Below are 18,504 nucleotides of genomic sequence, written 5' to 3'. Positions count from 1 at the left end.
AGAGGTCGTGTTAAGCGAGCTGTTTTACCACATACAATCCTGTAATCAAATGAAAGGACACCACACAAGTATATATTGTAAAAATATATGTATTTATTTCTAAATTACTCCCCAGTACTCTTTATGAGGAAAGGGGCACAAGCGTTAAATCAAAAGCACAGTAAAACACATAAAGTTGCACAATTATGGATGAGGGCGGGTGGCCACTCAAACCATATACTAAAAAAGTGGTATAAGGAACACTTATCGAACAATGGTTAGGCCTAGGGCCTAGAGATTCGCTGGGAGCAGTCAGGACTAGCAATGCTGAAGTCGGGAGTAGCCCACAGGAGACGGTTGCAGCACGGAAAGTGCGGCTCGCACCAATGCAAAGTCAATGGTGCGTAAAAGTTAGATAAAGTGAATTAAAAGATACTTCCGCTGAACCTAGAGGAACAAAACTTTAGACACAGACCCTAGAGGTGTGTACCAGTGTGGGAACACCAGCGTTGCAATGTTACCTCACCCACAGGCCGTGGGTGCACAGGGTCGAAGTGGCGTCGGGTTCTGTCACGCAGGTTCTTGGTGCTTGAAGCTGTTGCAGCTGCAGGCGCTGTGAAGCAGAAGTGTCCGGTGCAATCCAAGGGTGGATCTGAAGTGGTGAAGACCTGAAAGCAGAGGGGACAATGTTCAAAGTCACTGACCAGTGACCACCGTGGCACCAGATTGGAACCAGGCAAAGTCGGGTGCAAACAGGTGATCAGGGGTTGCTTCTCTCTGCAGCCACGTGGACACGAAGAGGTCAAGGACGTCCAGGAGTCGAACACGAGCTGTCCCTCAAAGGCTCTAGCTGATGGCGGTGTCGGCAACTCGATTGAAGCAAACAAGCCTTGGCTAATGCAAGCCACGGGGAAAGTGAAAAAGGCTTATTACTCGGACCAGCAAGGTCAGAGCGGGTACTCCTTTCTACAGGAGCGAGGGCAGGTCTGGAGCAACCAGACCCACAGTGTAAATCGTAGATTTTGTTGCCAAGATGGCCGCTGACCACGTGACAAGCGGACGGGATGGCGAGTCGAGTGGCACAAAACAAAAGGGCCCCACGCAGATCGTGGAGATGCTGGAGGGCTGATCTTTGGTGGAAATGCTGCTCGGTTATGGGGCTTCCCAAACTCCAAAGCACAGAGTCGAGGGTGCCTCGGATGCTGCACAGTCAGCGTCTCGGGGGTCTTTCAAGATGGCCGCTCCCACGTCTCTCGGTGCCTCCACGGGTCCCTTCTTTGCAGGGACTGTGGATCAGGCTGGGAAAAGTCTGGGAAGCTGTGTCTTGTTAGGCTCTGCACTCGGGCTCCGGCGGGAGGCGGCGGCAAAGCAGACGTCGAGGTGCTGGATGGTGCCTGTGTTCACAGGGTGGCCCCTCCTAGGCCACAAGGGAGATGCTCTTCAGTCTTCTATCATCAGAATGTCGAAGTCCAGTCGTCTTCTTAGTTTAAAGTTGATTTCAGGATGATCTGAGTTGCATTGGCACTGCTCCCCCTCTTATTCCAATCTGAGGGGTGGATCTCCTGCTAGGTCCCTCCCCTATGGGTGGGACCAGGAAGGGGGGTGGTTACACCCCCTTTCCTTTGTCCAGGTCTCACTGGAGCTGGGGCTGGGCTGCCCCAGAACCGGTTTGACCGGATTATGCAAGGGGAAGCCTTGTGCTCCCCAGGCACTGTCTGGTTTCATTCAAACCTCCCTGCTACAATCCACTATCTCCTGTCTGGGGTGGTGTCACACCTCCCTGTGACAGGAAATCCTTTGTCCAGGCCTCCTCTGCTGAGTTTCGGTCAGCAGCAGGAGGTCAGACATGTGTCTGTGGCAGAAGCATCCTTTTTGTGGATCTGAGGCTCTTTTAAAAATCAACCGTGTTTTAGCAAAAGTAACATGTCGTCCCCTCTAGAGGGGTGGAATGCTACCCCCGTCGCCAGGACTGGCGAGGGGGTAGTATTCCAAATCGTATGACACCTTACACGACATGTTTTGATAAAGCCAAACCAAAGTTGACATATAACCGCGAGGATTATAATGCACTTAATAGTATATGGTTTGGCATTATCCCGGAACAGCTAAGGGAATTGGTCCCGACAGCTGCAGACAGGCTCAGCTCATGCTAGAGCACCATCTCACATTAAACCACGCACTCTGCCTTCAGGATTGTTAAGGCCTGCCATAGGAGTGGCTCACAGGTTTATATGTGTCCAGATAGGTTTAGATATAGGCATACTATATCTAAGCAAGGGGTGATTACACCACCTTGCCCCAGCTGAGTGATCAGCCAGTTGTGTCAATTTTAGATAGCCAGCCAGGGGTGGCAAAAGATATGCTGCAGCCCCTGGTAGGCCTTGGATGCACCTATGCCCTGGGCACCTATAGTGCTCTGTACAGGGGCTGATAAGGTGACCCAAGCCAATCTAGTTATGCACCTAGGGTACATGGAATCCATTTTACAGAGAGAGCAGATAGCCTGGGGCCCTGATTAGCAGGGAACCAGGCCAACTAAGTCGAAAACCAGCTAAACACAAGGCAAAAAATCTGGGGTAACCATAGTCAGGTAGCCACCTTCCTACATAACCCCCCCCCAAACGAAAGGAGATAAGGCTATCCTTGGCCAGGTAAGCCTTTATTGCCTGAGTGGCCATATAAGGAAGTACCTGCACTAGCATGGGTACCCCCTGTCTCATGGTCCACTAAGCAGTCCCTCACCCTAGGGGTATTAGAGGGTCTCCACCATAGGGAATCACTACCTTGGGTGTGTTTATGCAAAGTTAAAGGCTGGTTTGGATATGGAGCATTGAAGTGAGGCTCCACTATTTTTGGGCTCAACTTCCTCCAATTATCTTCCACCATGTGTGCCTTTCTTTCTTCAACTGAGTTGCACTGAGCTCTCAGGGTCAACCTCTGGCTACCTAAAGCTGGAGGCTGGGTCCCTCTGTTTGGCTTGCTGGAGGGACAGTTCAGGTTTGGGCCCTTTGGGTCCCAGGTTTGGCCATGCCCAACAGAATCCATCTGTGGGAGGTCCCTAACTGTTTTTAAGGGGGCTCCCTCAGGAGTTTTTAAAGTTTTCACCTTACTAGGCCTACTAGTTTTGGTGCCCCTAATCTGTTGATGGGGGTGCTTTATTTGACAGGGGGCCCTCTGGGTCTCACTGTCCTTCTTGTCCTCTGCAGCCCTGGGCTGACTAAGGCAAGGTAGAGAGGGGCAGGTTACCTGCTCCAGACTGGATCCCACCTGAGAAGGGTCCACTGCCATCAGAGGCTCTGTCAGGCCAGGCCTAACAACCTCTGGGGCAGTTCCTTCATCAGGGGTAAGATCAGTTCCCTGAGGAGGCTGATCCTGTCCTACTGTCTGGTGAGGGGGAGATTTCTCTTCCTCCTCCATGCTCTCAGTTTGGGTGGAGTGATCCATCATTTCAGGCTTCACAACACACATATCTGTTTGAGTTTGGGCTGTGGCCATCACAGCCCCACCAACCTTTTCAGGAGGAGACTCAGTTTGGGTTTCTGCTGTTATCATAACAGCTTTGCTATTCTGTTTTGGAAGAGCTTCTGGTAAAGATGGGGCAGAGAGTTGCTCAGCCCTACCAACCCTTTCAGGAAGGACATCTTGGATTGGGGCTATAGCAAGTACAGCCCCACTAACCTTTCCATTAGAGTTTACCATTCTAGAATGGATTTCCTGTTCAACCTCAGCCCAGGCTGAGATTTCTAAATCATTGCCCAGTAGGCAGTCTACAGGCAAGTTTGGTGACACTGCCACTCTCTTCAGGCCAGTGACACCTCCCCAGCTGAGACTTACTACTGCCATGGGATGATTTGTTTGGATACCATCAATGTTTGTTACCTGGTATGTGGCACCTGGTAAAAGTTGCTTAGAGGGGACTATACAGTCAGCCACCATGGTGATGCTAGCCCCTGTGTCTCTAAAGGCTTCAACTTTCAAACCATTGATGATGGGTTCTTGTCTATATTTGCTCAAGGTATTTGGGCAAACAGAGAAGTTGGCAAACCCCATGCCAGTCTCATAAACAAGATCATTTGGGGATGGGGACCTGGATAGGCCAGGGTCCTCCTGGGCTCCAAAAGTAAACCCACCCAGATTCCTGGGTGTGCTCCCACTTCCTGGGGGATTACTGCTGACAGTAACAGGAAGTGTTGGAGCTGGCTTTGGAGGTATGTTTTCTTTATTGCCATTCTTGGGACAACAGCTGTCTGTTTTGTAATGCCCAACCTGTTTACAGGCATGACAATAAGGCTTTTTCTCTTTTGAAGAAGTGTCTTGGGACCCACCCCCATTCTTGGAGTTTTGGGGCCCTGGGGAAGTGTTTTCTTTACTTTTATCCCCACCCTTATCTTGAGGCTTGGTAGACTCCTTCTTCTGGTTATTGTCCTGATTCTTAGGCCTAATCCTGGTTCTGACCCATTTATCTGCCCTCTTTCCCAATTCTTGGGGAGAGGTCAAATCTGAGTCCACCAGGTGCTGGTGTAAGAGCTGGTTCTGACAATTACTAAGGATCTGCTCCCTCATAATCAAATTATACAATCCTGTGAAGTCATGTACTTTGCTGCCATTTAGCCAACCCTCCAGAGCCTTAGTTGCACAATCAACAAAATCAGTCCAGTCCTGAGTCTGTCTCTTCTGGGTATCTCTGAACTTTAACCTGTACTGTTCAGTGGTTAAGCCAAACCCATCTATTAGAACACTCTTCAGGACTTTGTAATTGCTGGCATCCTCATGTCTGACAGTGAGGAGCCTATCTCTCCCTTTCTCTGAAAAGGAGTACCATAAGATTGCTGCCCACTGTTCCTCAGGAACCTGCTGTACCATGCAGGCTCTCTCCAGAGCAGTCATCCATTTGTGGATGTCATCCCCTTCCTTGTAGGGGGGCACAATCTTTGTCAGGTTTCTACTATCATAGGACCTGGGTTTCTCTTTAGGAATATTGCTGCCACCAGTGGCATCTAAGCCACTCAATTTCTGCTCTCTTGCCAAGGTAAGTTTAGCTTGGGCCAAGGTAAGCTTAGCTTGAGCCAGGGCTACCTCCTCCCTCTCTATTTGGAGTTGGACAGCCCTCATTCTGGCCCTATGCTCTTTCCTCTGGGAGGGAGTCATCCCTCTCTGAGATTCTCTTGAGGCACTAGAAAGATGGGAGTCCCCTGATGGAGATCTCACCCTCCTGTTGCCTGGGAGAATTAAGTTATGAGATCTGGGGAGGTGCTGGCCCCCTCCATTCTCATGTAGGTCTAGGTTGGCCTGGTTAAGCCTGGCAACCTGTACCTGGGTCACCCTCTGATCCTGATCTTCAGGCTCTTCTACATCAGAGCCTTCCTCTTCCTCTTCCTCCTCCTCTTCTTCTTCTGGAAGATTCTCATTCTCAGGGGAGTTTATCCCTTCACCTGATTCTAAGGGAGCCTGGCTCACCTTGTCTAGGTCATCCTTTTCTAGGAGAGCTATTAGGGAAGGAATGGTAGGGCCTCTGCCCTTTTTTAGCCCCCTGGCTGTGCACAAGGCACTCAGGTCTTTGTGGCTAAGGTTGTCATATCTGGATGTTGTCCCTATAGGATCAACTTCTACAGGAGCAGAGCCTGAGGCTCTACCTGTATCAGACATGACTGCTAGTGAGGTGTAAGTGGTGCACTTACCTACACTAAGTGGTTTCCTACTGTACCTTGCTAGTGAGTTGTAGTCAGGGTGTGCTACTCCCTTTAATCTACAACTACTAAGTTCAGTAGAACTTAATATGCTAAGCTTTTGATTTATATGTACCTAGAGGTACTTGATGTGATCTTTCAATTTGATAAAGATTGCAATGGTAAAACAAACAGCAAGCTCAAATCCGCACCGCTGCACACCAATGTGAAAAGTTGGCCTGATATGTAGTGTTTCCAATTCTGGAACCACTGGGTATCAGTCCAAACAAACCCCAAAGATGTCAGGTTGTAAGTCAACCTTGTTAGACAAGCTATCCTAGTGGTAGCATGGACTAAGCAGCCTTAAAGGCTTAACTTAAGAGGTCGTGTTAAGCGAGCTGTTTTACCACATACAATCCTGTAATCAAATGAAAGGACACCACACAAGTATATATTGTAAAAATATATGTATTTATTTCTAAATTACTCCCCAGTACTCTTTATGAGGAAAGGGGCACAAGCGTTAAATCAAAAGCACAGTAAAACACATAAAGTTGCACAATTATGGATGAGGGCGGGTGGCCACTCAAACCATATACTAAAAAAGTGGTATAAGGAACACTTATCGAACAATGGTTAGGCCTAGGGCCTAGAGATTCGCTGGGAGCAGTCAGGACTAGCAATGCTGAAGTCGGGAGTAGCCCACAGGAGACGGTTGCAGCACGGAAAGTGCGGCTCGCACCAATGCAAAGTCAATGGTGCGTAAAAGTTAGATAAAGTGAATTAAAAGATACTTCCGCTGAACCTAGAGGAACAAAACTTTAGACACAGACCCTAGAGGTGTGTACCAGTGTGGGAACACCAGCGTTGCAATGTTACCTCACCCACAGGCCGTGGGTGCACAGGGTCGAAGTGGCGTCGGGTTCTGTCACGCAGGTTCTTGGTGCTTGAAGCTGTTGCAGCTGCAGGCGCTGTGAAGCAGAAGTGTCCGGTGCAATCCAAGGGTGGATCTGAAGTGGTGAAGACCTGAAAGCAGAGGGGACAATGTTCAAAGTCACTGACCAGTGACCACCGTGGCACCAGATTGGAACCAGGCAAAGTCGGGTGCAAACAGGTGATCAGGGGTTGCTTCTCTCTGCAGCCACGTGGACACGAAGAGGTCAAGGACGTCCAGGAGTCGAACACGAGCTTTCCCTCAAAGGCTCTAGCTGATGGCGGTGTCGGCAACTCGATTGAAGCAAACAAGCCTTGGCTAATGCAAGCCACGGGGAAAGTGAAAAAGGCTTATTACTCGGACCAGCAAGGTCAGAGCGGGTACTCCTTTCTACAGAAGCGAGGGCAGGTCTGGAGCAACCAGACCCACAGTGTAAATCGTAGATTTCGTTGCCAAGATGGCCGCTGACCACGTGACAAGCGGACGGGATGGCGAGTCGAGTGGCACAAAACAAAAGGGCCCCACGCAGATCGTGGAGATGCTGGAGGGCTGATCTTTGGTGGAAATGCTGCTCGGTTATGGGGCTTCCCAAACTCCAAAGCACAGAGTCGAGGGTGCCTCGGGTGCTGCACAGTCAGCGTCTCGGGGGTCTTTCAAGACGGCCGCTCCCACGTCTCTCGGTGCCTCCACGGGTCCCTTCTTTGCAGGGACTGTGGATCAGGCTGGGAGAAGTCTGGGAAGCTGTGTCTTGTCAGGCTCTGCACTCGGGCTCCGGCGGGAGGCGGCGGCAAAGCAGACGTCGAGGTGCTGGATGGTGCCTGTGTTCACAGGGTGGCCCCTCCTAGGCCACAAGGGAGATGCTCTTCAGTCTTCTATCATCAGAATGTCGAAGTCCAGTCGTCTTCTTAGTTTAAAGTTGATTTCAGGATGATCTGAGTTGCATTGGCACTGCTCCCCCTCTTATTCCAATCTGAGGGGTGGATCTCCTGCTAGGTCCCTCCCCTATGGGTGGGACCAGGAAGGGGGGTGGTTACACCCCCTTTCCTTTGTCCAGGTCTCACTGGAGCTGGGGCTGGGCTGCCCCAGAACCGGTTTGACCGGATTATGCAAGGGGAAGCCTTGTGCTCCCCAGGCACTGTCTGGTTTCATTCAAACCTCCCTGCTACAATCCACTATCTCCTGTCTGGGGTGGTGTCACACCTCCCTGTGACAGGAAATCCTTTGTCCAGGCCTCCTCTGCTGAGTTTCGGTCAGCAGCAGGAGGTCAGACATGTGTCTGTGGCAGAAGCATCCATTTTGTGGATCTGAGGCTCTTTTAAAAATCAACCGTGTTTTAGCAAAAGTAACATGTCGTCCCCTCTAGAGGGGTGGAATGCTACCCCCGTCGCCAGGACTGGCGAGGGGGTAGTATTCCAAATCGTATGACACCTTACACGACATGTTTTGATAAAGCCAAACCAAAGTTGACATATAACCGCGAGGATTATAATGCACTTAATAGTATATGGTTTGGCATTATCCCGGAACAGCTAAGGGAATTGGTCCCGACAGCTGCAGACAGGCTCAGCTCATGCTAGAGCACCATCTCACATTAAACCACGCACTCTGCCTTCAGGATTGTTAAGGCCTGCCATAGGAGTGGCTCACAGGTTTATATGTGTCCAGATAGGTTTAGATATAGGCATACTATATCTAAGCAAGGGGTGATTACACCACCTTGCCCCAGCTGAGTGATCAGCCAGTTGTGTCAATTTTAGATAGCCAGCCAGGGGTGGCAAAAGATATGCTGCAGCCCCTGGTAGGCCTTGGATGCACCTATGCCCTGGGCACCTATAGTGCTCTGTACAGGGGCTGATAAGGTGACCCAAGCCAATCTAGTTATGCACCTAGGGTACATGGAATCCATTTTACAGAGAGAGCAGATAGCCTGGGGCCCTGATTAGCAGGGAACCAGGCCAACTAAGTCGAAAACCAGCTAAACACAAGGCAAAAAATCTGGGGTAACCATAGTCAGGTAGCCACCTTCCTACACCTAAAGAAAGTTGTTGTGAGTGCAGACCTCCCAGTAGACTGTCTGTTAGGCAATGATCTTGAAAGCTCAGTTTGGTCAGAAGTGGAGTACAGGACTCATGCAGAAATGCTAGGGATTTCAGCTCATGTCCTTGCAGTGACAAGGTCTCAGGCTAAGAAGTGCCTTCCTGAACCAGTGGTGGATCTTGAAACAATAGACCAACCACAACCCAAGAGGAGGAGCAAGAGGGTTAAGGCTGTGCCTTCCCACTTGCCCCAGGTTGAGGATCAAGTTTCACAGGAAACTGATTCTGCAGTCCAAGAGGAGACTGTCTCAGATGAGCTTGAACCTGAACAGGTTGGGTTTCTGGGGACAGGGGGACCCTCAAGGGCAGACCTGGGGCAGGCTCAATTAGATTGCCCTTCACTTGAACCCCTCAGACAGCAAGCTGCTGCTGAGGCTGCAGGGAATGCTCAAGGTACCCATAAGGTGTATTGGGATGAAGGGCTCCTTTATTCAGAGGCTAGAGACCCCAAGCCTGGCACAACCAGGAGGTTGGTCATACCTTTGAAGTTTAGGGGCTTCCTTCTTACCTTGGCCCATGATATTCCCCTTGCAGGACACTTAGGCCAGAATAAGACTTGGGACAGGCTTGTTCCACACTTTCACTGGCCTCACATGTCAGAAAATGTCAAGGAGTTTTGTCGCTCCTGTGTCACTTGCCAAGCCAGTGGTAAGTCAGGTGGCACAACAAAGGCCCCCCTGATACCACTACCTGTGGTGGGGGTACCCTTTGAAAGAGTTGGAATAGACATTGTGGGTCCCATGGATCCTCAAACAGCATCTGGGCACAGATTTATACTGGTGGTAGTGGATCATGCCACCAGGTACCCAGAGGCAATTCCCCTGAGGACCACCACAGCTCCTGTGGTGGCAAAAGCCCTCATTGCAGTTTTCTCAAGAGTGGGCTTTCCAAAGGAGGTTCTTTCAGACAGAGGTACTAACTTTATGTCTGGATACTTAAAAGCAATGTGGAAAGAGTGTGGAGTAAACTATAAGTTTACCACACCCTACCATCCACAGTGCAATGGGCTTGTGGAAAGGTTCAACAAGACCCTAAAGGGAATGATAAAAGGTTTACCAGAGAAGCTCAGGCGGAAATGGGACATCCTTTTACCCTGCTTGCTCTTTGCTTACAGAGAGGTCCCACAGAAGGGGGTTGGCTACAGCCCTTTTGAACTTTTGTTTGGCCACCCTGTAAGAGGTCCATTGAGTTTGGTGAAGGAAGGATGGGAGTTACCTCTCAAAAAGCCTAAACTAGACATTGTGGACTATGTACTTGGTCTCCGCTCCAGGATGGCTGAATACATGGAGAGAGCATCCAAAAACCTTGAGGCAAGTCAGGAATTACAGAAAGCCTAGCATGACCAAAAGGCTGTTATGGTTGAGTTCCAGCCAGGACAGAAGGTGTGGGTGTTGGACCCAGTGGGGCCAGCAGCTCTCCAGGACAAATGGACTGGACCCTACCCTATCATTGAAAAGAAGGGAGAAGTCACCTACTTGGTTGACTTTGGTACCCCTAGGAGCCCCCACAGGGTGCTCCATGTAAACAGATTGAAAGCATTTGTTGACAGGGAGGACATGAGTCTCCTCATGGCCACAGATGGGGAACAGGAGGAAGAGAGTGACCCTCTCCCAGACCTGCTTTCCCAGAACCCTGATGATGGTTCAGTTGATGGAGTAGCCTTGGCAGGCAGCCTCACTGAGCAGCAACAGGTGGACTGCAGACAGGTGTTGCAGGCCCACAGACATTTGTTTTCACTCACACCCAGTCAGACTAACTGGTGCACCCATGAGGTGGACACTGGTGACAATCTGCCTGTGAAGAATAAGATCTACAGGCAACCTGACCATGTCAGGGATTGTATAAAGGCTGAGGTGCAAAAAATGTTGGAGCTTGGAGTGATTGAGCCATCAGAGAGCCCATGGGCTAGCCCAGTGGTCCTTGTGCCAAAACCTCATACCAAAGATGGGAAGAGAGAAATGAGGTTTTGTGTGGACTACAGAGGTCTCAATGCTGTCACTAGGACAGATGCTCATCCCATTCCAAGAGCAGATGAGCTCATTGATAAATTGGCTTCTGCCAAGTTTCTGAGCACATTTGATTTGACAGCTGGCTACTGGCAAATCAGACTAGCTGAAGAGTCAAAGGCCAAAACAGCATTCTCTACCCCTAGTGGACATTATCAGTTTGTGGTAATGCCCTTTGGTTTGAAGAATGCACCTGCCACCTTCCAAAGGTTGGTGAATCAAGTCCTTGCTGGGCTGGATGACTTTTGTGCAGCATATCTAGATGATATTGCTGTCTTTAGCTCCACCTGGGAGGATCACCTGATCCACCTGAAGAAGGTTCTGGAGGCCCTGCAAAAGGCAGGCCTGACTATCAAGGCTACTAAGTGCCAGATAGGGCAGAGCAAGGTTGAGTACTTGGGCTACCTAGTAGGTGGGGGTCAAGTTCAACCACTGGAGAGCAAGATCCAGACCATACAGGACTGGGCTCCTCCAACTACCCAGACACAAGTCAGAGCCTTCTTGGGCCTGACTGGGTATTACAGAAAATTTGTAAAGAACTATGGGTCCATTGTGACACCATTGAATGACTTGACATCCAAGAAGATGCCCAAAAAGGTTCAGTGGACAGTTAGCTGTCAAAAGGCATTTGATGACCTGAAGAAGGCCATGTGCTCTGCACCTATCCTGAAGAGTCCTGACTACTCCAAACAGTTCATTGTACAGACAGATGCTTCTGAGTTGGGGGTGGGAGCTGTGCTTTCACAACTTAATCAAGATGGTCAAGACCAGCCCATTGCTTTTATTAGCAGAAGGCTGACCCCCAGGGAGAAACGTTGGTCAGCTATTGAGAGGGAGGCCTTTGCTGTGGTTTGGGCCCTGAAGAAGTTGAGGCCATACTTGTTTGGTACTCACTTCCTAATTCAGACAGACCATAAGCCCCTCTTGTGGCTAAATCAGATGAAGGGTGAAAATCCCAAACTGCTCAGGTGGTCCATTTCCCTACAGGGGATGGACTTTACAGTGGAGCACCGCCCAGGGACTGACCATGGTAATGCAGATGGTCTCTCCAGGTACTTCCACTTAGAACATGAAGACTTATCTGGTCAAGGTTAAGTTTAATGTCCCTGCGTTTGGGGGGGGTTATGTAGGAGAGTAGGGTCTGCTATCCTATGGTCACCCCAATTTTTGCTTTTTGCTTCACTGGTTTTCGACTTACTGAGGCTGTGGGCCTGCTAATCAGACCCCCAGCCTGCTGTTCTCTCTCTAAATTTATAATACATGTGCTATATAATCAGACCCCCAGCCTGCTGTTCTCTCTCTAAATTTATAATACATGTGCTATAGGTACATAACACAATTGGAAATGGACTCCTTGTCAGCCCCTGTACCATGCACTATAGGTGCTCAGGGCATAGGTGCCACCAAGGCCTACCAGGGGCTGAAGCATAGCTTTTGCCACCCCTGGCTGGTTCTTAAATTGACACAACTGGCTGATCACTCAGCTGGGGCAAGTGGGTGTAATCACCCCTTGCTTAGATATAGTATACCTATATCTAAACCTATATCTGGACACATATATAACCTGTGAGCCACTCCTATGGAAGGCCTCATCAATCCTGGAGGCAGAGTGCGTGGTTTTATGTGAGATGGAGCTCTGGCATGAGCTGAGCCTGTCTGCAGCTGTCGGGAACAACTCCCTAAGCTGATCCGGGATAATGCCATACCATATACTCTTAAGCGCCTTATAATCCTCGCGGTTATATAGCAACTTTGATTTGGCTTTATCAAAACATGTCGTGTAAGGTGTCATACGAATTGGAATACTACCCCCTCGCCAGTTCTGGCGACGGGGGTAGCATTCCACCCTTCTAGAGGGAGAAGACATGTTACTTTACTGAAACGCGGTTGATTTAAAATGAGCCTCAGATCCACAAAATGGATACCCCTGCCACAGACACGGGTCTGGCCTCCTGCTGCTGACCGAAACCCGGCAGAGGAGGCCTGGACAAAGAGTTTCCTGTCACAGGGCGGTGTCAAACCACCCCAGACAGGAGATAGTGGATTGGAATAGGGAGGTTTCAAAGAAACCAGACACTGCCTGGGGAGCACAAGGCAGCCCCTTGCAGGATCCGGCCAAACCGGTTCTGGGGCCTCCCAGCCCCTGTCCCAGCGCGGCCAGGATCAAAGGAAAGGGGTGTAACCACCCCCTTCCTGGGTCCCACCCATAGGAGGGGACCTAGCAGGATGTCCAACCCCCCAGATTCGAATAAGAGGGGGAGCAGTCCCAACGGACCTCAGATCATCCTGAAGAAACATAAGAAACGAAATCTGGACCCTTCGACTTTCTACACGACGTGAGAAGACTGAAGAATCTCCCTTGTGGTCAAGGAGTGACCACCCTGTGCAAACAGGCACCATCCAGCCCTCGACCCTTGCTTTGTTGCAGTTCCCGCCGGAACTCGAGCGACAGAGATCGACGAGATCAAGCTTGCCTGCCTTCTACCTGCCCGATCCACAGTCCCTGCAGAGCTGAGACCCGTGGAGGCGACCGGAAGCGTGGGGCACGCCATCTTGAAAAGGCCACGAGACGCTGACCGTGCAGCCCACGAGTGACCCTCGAAGCTGTACACCGGGGTTTGAGAAGCCCCAGCCCCGAGCTCCACTTGCACCAAAGCTCACCCCTCCACACTCGACGAGTGCTGCGTGGGGCCCTTCTGCTTGTGTGCGCTCGACGCGTTGGCCCGGTCACTTGCCAGCTGGCTTGTGGCCCCTGTGCCGACGAAACTTGAAATACGACTTGCTTTTCTGGTTGCTCCAGATCTACACCAGCTCCTGTGAAAAGGAGCACCCACTCTGACCCTCCTGGTTCGAGTGATAGCAATCTCCCGGTTCAGCGTGGATTGCTTTTGCCAAGTGCTGTTTGCTGCAATCTTGAAGCCGACGGTGCTGACGGCGAGAGCCTACGTGGGACAGATCGTGACCTGCTCCTGGACGTCGCAGATGCCCCAGAGCCCACGTGACAGCGGAGAGAAGCCTATCGACAACCGCCTGATTGCGCCCGACATTGCCTGGTTCCGTCCTGGTTCCACCCTGGTCACTGCTGAGTGACCCAGACTCTGTCCCCTCTGCTTTCAGGTACTTTTCTACTTCGATCCACCCTTGGATCGCACCGGACACTTCTGCTTCACAGCGCCTGCAGCTGCAACAGCTCCAAGCACCAAGAACCTGCGTGACAGAACCCGACGCCACTTCGACCCTGTGCACCCACGGCCTGTGGGTGAGGTAACTTTGCAACGCCGGTGTCCTTACACTGGTACACACCTCTAGGGTCTGTGTCTAAAGTTTTGTGTTCCTAGGTTCAGTGGAAGTATCATTTAATTCACTTTATCCAACTTTTACGCACCATTGACTTTGCATTGGTGCGCGCCGCACTTTCCGTGCTGCACCCGTCTCCTGTGGGCTACTCCCGACTTCATCATTGCTAGTCCTGACTGCTCCCAGCGAATCTCTAGGCCCTAGGCCTAACCATTGTTCGATAAGTGTTCCTTATACCATTTTTTTAGTATATGGTTTGAGTGGCCACCCGCCCTCATCCATAATTGTGCAACTGTGAGAAGTTGGCCTGATATGTAGTGTTTCCAATTCTGGAACCACTGGGTATCAGTCCAAACAAACCCCAAAGATGTCAGGTTGTAAGTCAACCTTGTAGACAAGCTATCCTAGTGGTAGCATGGACTAAGCAGCCTTAAAGGCTTAACTTAAGAGGTCGTGTTAAGCGAGCTGTTTTACCACATACAATCCTGTAATCAAATGAAAGGACACCACACAAGTATATATTGTAAAAATATATGTATTTATTTCTAAATTACTCCCCAGTACTCTTTATGAGGAAAGGGGCACAAGCGTTAAATCAAAAGCACAGTAAAACATATAAAGTTGCACAATTATGGATGAGGGCGGGTGGCCACTCAAACCATATACTAAAAAAATGGTATAAGGAACTCTTATTGAACAATGGTTAGGCCTAGGGCCTAGAGATTCGCTGGGAGCAGTCAGGACTAGCAATGATGAAGTCGGGAGTAGCCCACAGGAGACGGGTGCAGCACGGAAAGTGCGGCGCGCACCAATGCAAAGTCAATGGTGCGTAAAAGTTGGATAAAGTGAATTAAATGATACTTCCGCTGAACCTAGGAACACAAAACTTTAGACACAGACCCTAGAGGTGTGTACCAGTGTAAGGACACCGGCGTTGCAAAGTTACCTCACCCACAGGCCGTGGGTGCACAGGGTCGAAGTGGCGTCGGGTTCTGTCACGCAGGTTCTTGGTGCTTGGAGCTGTTGCAGCTGCAGGCGCTGTGAAGCAGAAGTGTCCGGTGCGATCCAAGGGTGGATCGAAGTAGAAAAGTACCTGAAAGCAGAGGGGACAGAGTCTGGGTCACTCAGCAGTGACCAGGGTGGAACCAGGACGGAACCAGGCAATGTCGGGCGCAATCAGGCGGTTGTCAATAGGCTTCTCTCCGCTGTCACGTGGGCTCTGGGGCATCTGCGATGTCCAGGAGCAGGTCACGATCTGTCCCACGTAGGCTCTCGCCGTCAGCACCGTCGGCTTCAAGATTGCAGCAAACAGCACTTGGCAAAAGCAATCCATGCAGAACCGGGAGATTGCTTATCACTCGAACCAGGAGGGTCAGAGTGGGTGCTCCTTTTCACAGAAGCTGGTGCAGATCTGGAGCAACCAGAAAAGCAAGTCGTATTTCAAGTTTCGTCGGCACAGGGGCCACAAGCCAGCTGGCAAGTGACCGGGCCAACGCGTCGAGCGCACACAAGCAGAAGGGCCCCACGCAGCACTCGTCGAGTGTGGAGGGGTGAGCTTTGGTGCAAGTGGAGCTCGGGGCTGGGGCTTCTCAAACCCCGGTGTACAGCTTCGAGGGTCATTCGTGGGCTGCACGGTCAGCGTCTCGTGGCCTTTTCAAGATGGCGTGCCCCACGCTTCCGGTCGCCTCCACGGGTCTCAGCTCTGCAGGGACTGTGGATCGGGCAGGTAGAAGGCAGGCAAGCTTGATCTCGTCGATCTCTGTCGCTCGAGTTCCGGCGGGAACTGCAACAAAGCAAGGGTCGAGGGCTGGATGGTGCCTGTTTGCACAGGGTGGTCACTCCTTGACCACAAGGGAGATTCTTCAGTCTTCTCACGTCGTGTAGAAAGTCGAAGGGTCCAGATTTCGTTTCTTATGTTTCTTCAGGATGATCTGAGGTCCGTTGGGACTGCTCCCCCTCTTATTCGAATCTCGGGGGTTGGACATCCTGCTAGGTCCCCTCCTATGGGTGGGACCCAGGAAGGGGGTGGTTACACCCCTCTCCTTTGATCCTGGCCGTGCTGGGACAGGGGCTGGGAGGCCCCAGAACCGGTTTGGCCGGATCCTGCAAGGGGCAGCCTTGTGCTCCCCAGGCAGTGTCTGGTTTCTTTGAAACCTCCCTACTCCAATCCACTATCTCCTGTCTGGGGTGGTTTGACACCGCCCTGTGACAGGAAACTCTTTGTCCAGGCCTCCTCTGCCGGGTTTCGGTCAGCAGCAGGAGGCCAGACCCGTGTCTGTGGCAGGGGCATCCATTTTGTGGATCTGAGGCTCATTTTAAATCAACCGCGTTTCAGCAAACTAACATGTCTTCTCCCTCTAGAAGGGTGGAATGCTACCCCCGTCGCCAGAACTGGCGAGGGGGTAGTATTCCAATTCGTATGACACCTTACACGACATGTTTTGATAAAGCCAAACCAAAGTTGCTATATAACCGCGAGGATTATAAGGCGCTTAAGAGTATATGGTATGGCATTATCCCGGATCAGCTTAGGGAGTTGTTCCCGACAGCTGCAGACAGGCTCAGCTCATGCCAGAGCACCATCTCACATAAAACCACGCACTCTGCCTCCAGGATTGATGAGGCCTTCCATAGGAGTGGCTCACAGGTTATATATGTGTCCAGATATAGGTTTAGATATAGGTATACTATATCTAAGCAAGGGGTGATTACACCCACTTGCCCCAGCTGAGTGATCAGCCAGTTGTGTCAATTTAGATAGCCAGCCAGGGGTGGCAAAAGATATGCTGCAGCCCCTGGTAGGCCTTGGATGCACCTATGCCCTGGGCACCTATAGTGCTCTGTACAGGGGCTGATAAGGTGACCCAAGCCAATCTAGTTATGCACCTAGGGTACATGGAATCCATTTTACAGAGAGAGCAGATAGCCTGGGGCCCTGATTAGCAGGGAACCAGGCCAACTAAGTCGAAAACCAGCTAAACACAGGGCAAAAAATCTGGGGTAACCATAGTCAGGTAGCCACCTTCCTACATAACCCCCCCCCAAACGAAAGGAGATAAGGCTATCCTTGGCCAGGTAAGCCTTTATTGCCTGAGTGGCCATATAAGGAAGTACCTGCACTAGCATGGGTACCCCCTGTCTCATGGTCCACTAAGCAGTCCCTCACCCTAGGGGTATTAGAGGGTCTCCACCATAGGGAATCACTACCTTGGGTGTGTTTATGCAAAGTTAAAGGCTGGTTTGGATATGGAGTATTGAAGTGAGGCTCCACTATTTTTGGGCTCAGCTTCCTCCAATTATCTTCCACCATGTGTGCCTTTCTTTCTTCAACTGAGTTGCACTGAGCTCTCAGGGTCAACCTCCGGCTACCTAAAGCTGGAGGCTGGGTCCCTCTGTTTGGCTTGCTGGAGGGACAGTTCAGGTTTGGGCCTTTTGGGTCCCAGGTTTGGCTGTGCCCAACAGAATCCATCTGTGGGAGGTCCCTAACTGTTTTTAAGGGGGCTCCCTCAGGAGTTTTTAAAGTTTTCACCTTACTAGGCCTACTAGTTTTGGTGCCCCTAATCTGTTGATGGGGGTGCTTTATTTGACAGGGGGCCCTCTGGGTCTCACTGTCCTTTTTGTCCTCTGCAGCCCTGGGCTGACTGAGGCAAGGTAGAGAGGGGCAGGTTACCTGCTCCAGACTGGATCCCACCTGAGAAGGGTCCACTGCCATCAGAGGCTCTGTCAGGCCAGGCCTAACAACCTCTGGGGCAGTTCCTTCATCAGGGGTAAGATCAGTTCCCTGAGGAGGCTGATCCTGTCCTACTGTCTGGTGAGGGGGAGATTTCTCTTCCTCCTCCATGCTCTCAGTTTGGGTGGAGTGATCCATCATTTCAGGCTTCACAACACACATATCTGTTTGAGTTTGGGCTGTGGCCATCACAGCCCCACCAACCTTTTCAGGAGGAGACTCAGTTTGGGTTTCTGCTGTTATCATAACAGCTTTGCTATTCTGTCTGGGAAGAGCTTCTGTTAAAGATGGGGCAGAGAGTTGCTCAGCCCTACCAACCTTTTCAGGAAGGACATCTTGGATTGGGGCTATAGCAAGTACAGCCCCACTAACCTTTCCATTATAGTTTACCATTCTAGAATGGATTTCCTGTTCAACCTCAGCCCAGGCTGAGATTTCTAAATCATTGCCCAGTAGGCAGTTGTAGGAGAGTAGGGTCTGCTATCCTATGGTTATGTAGGAGAGTAGGGTCTGCTATCCTATGGTCACCCCAATTTTTGCTTTTTGCTTCACTGGTTTTCGACTTACTGAGGCTGTGGGCCTGCTAATCAGACCCCCAGCCTGCTGTTCTCTCTCTAAATTTATAATACATGTGCTATAGGTACATACCACAATTGGAAATGGACTCCTTGTCAGCCCCTGTACCATGCACTATAGGTGCTCAGGGCATAGGTGCCACCAAGGCCTACCAGGGGCTGAAGCATAGCTTTTGCCACCCCTGGCTGGTTCTTAAATTGACACAACTGGCTGATCACTC

The sequence above is a fragment of the Lissotriton vulgaris genome, chromosome 2_2 (assembly GCF_964263255.1).
Source record: "Lissotriton vulgaris chromosome 2_2, aLisVul1.2, whole genome shotgun sequence".
Classification (NCBI taxonomy): Eukaryota; Metazoa; Chordata; class Amphibia; order Caudata; family Salamandridae; genus Lissotriton; species Lissotriton vulgaris.
This window is presented reverse-complemented; position numbering follows the sequence as displayed.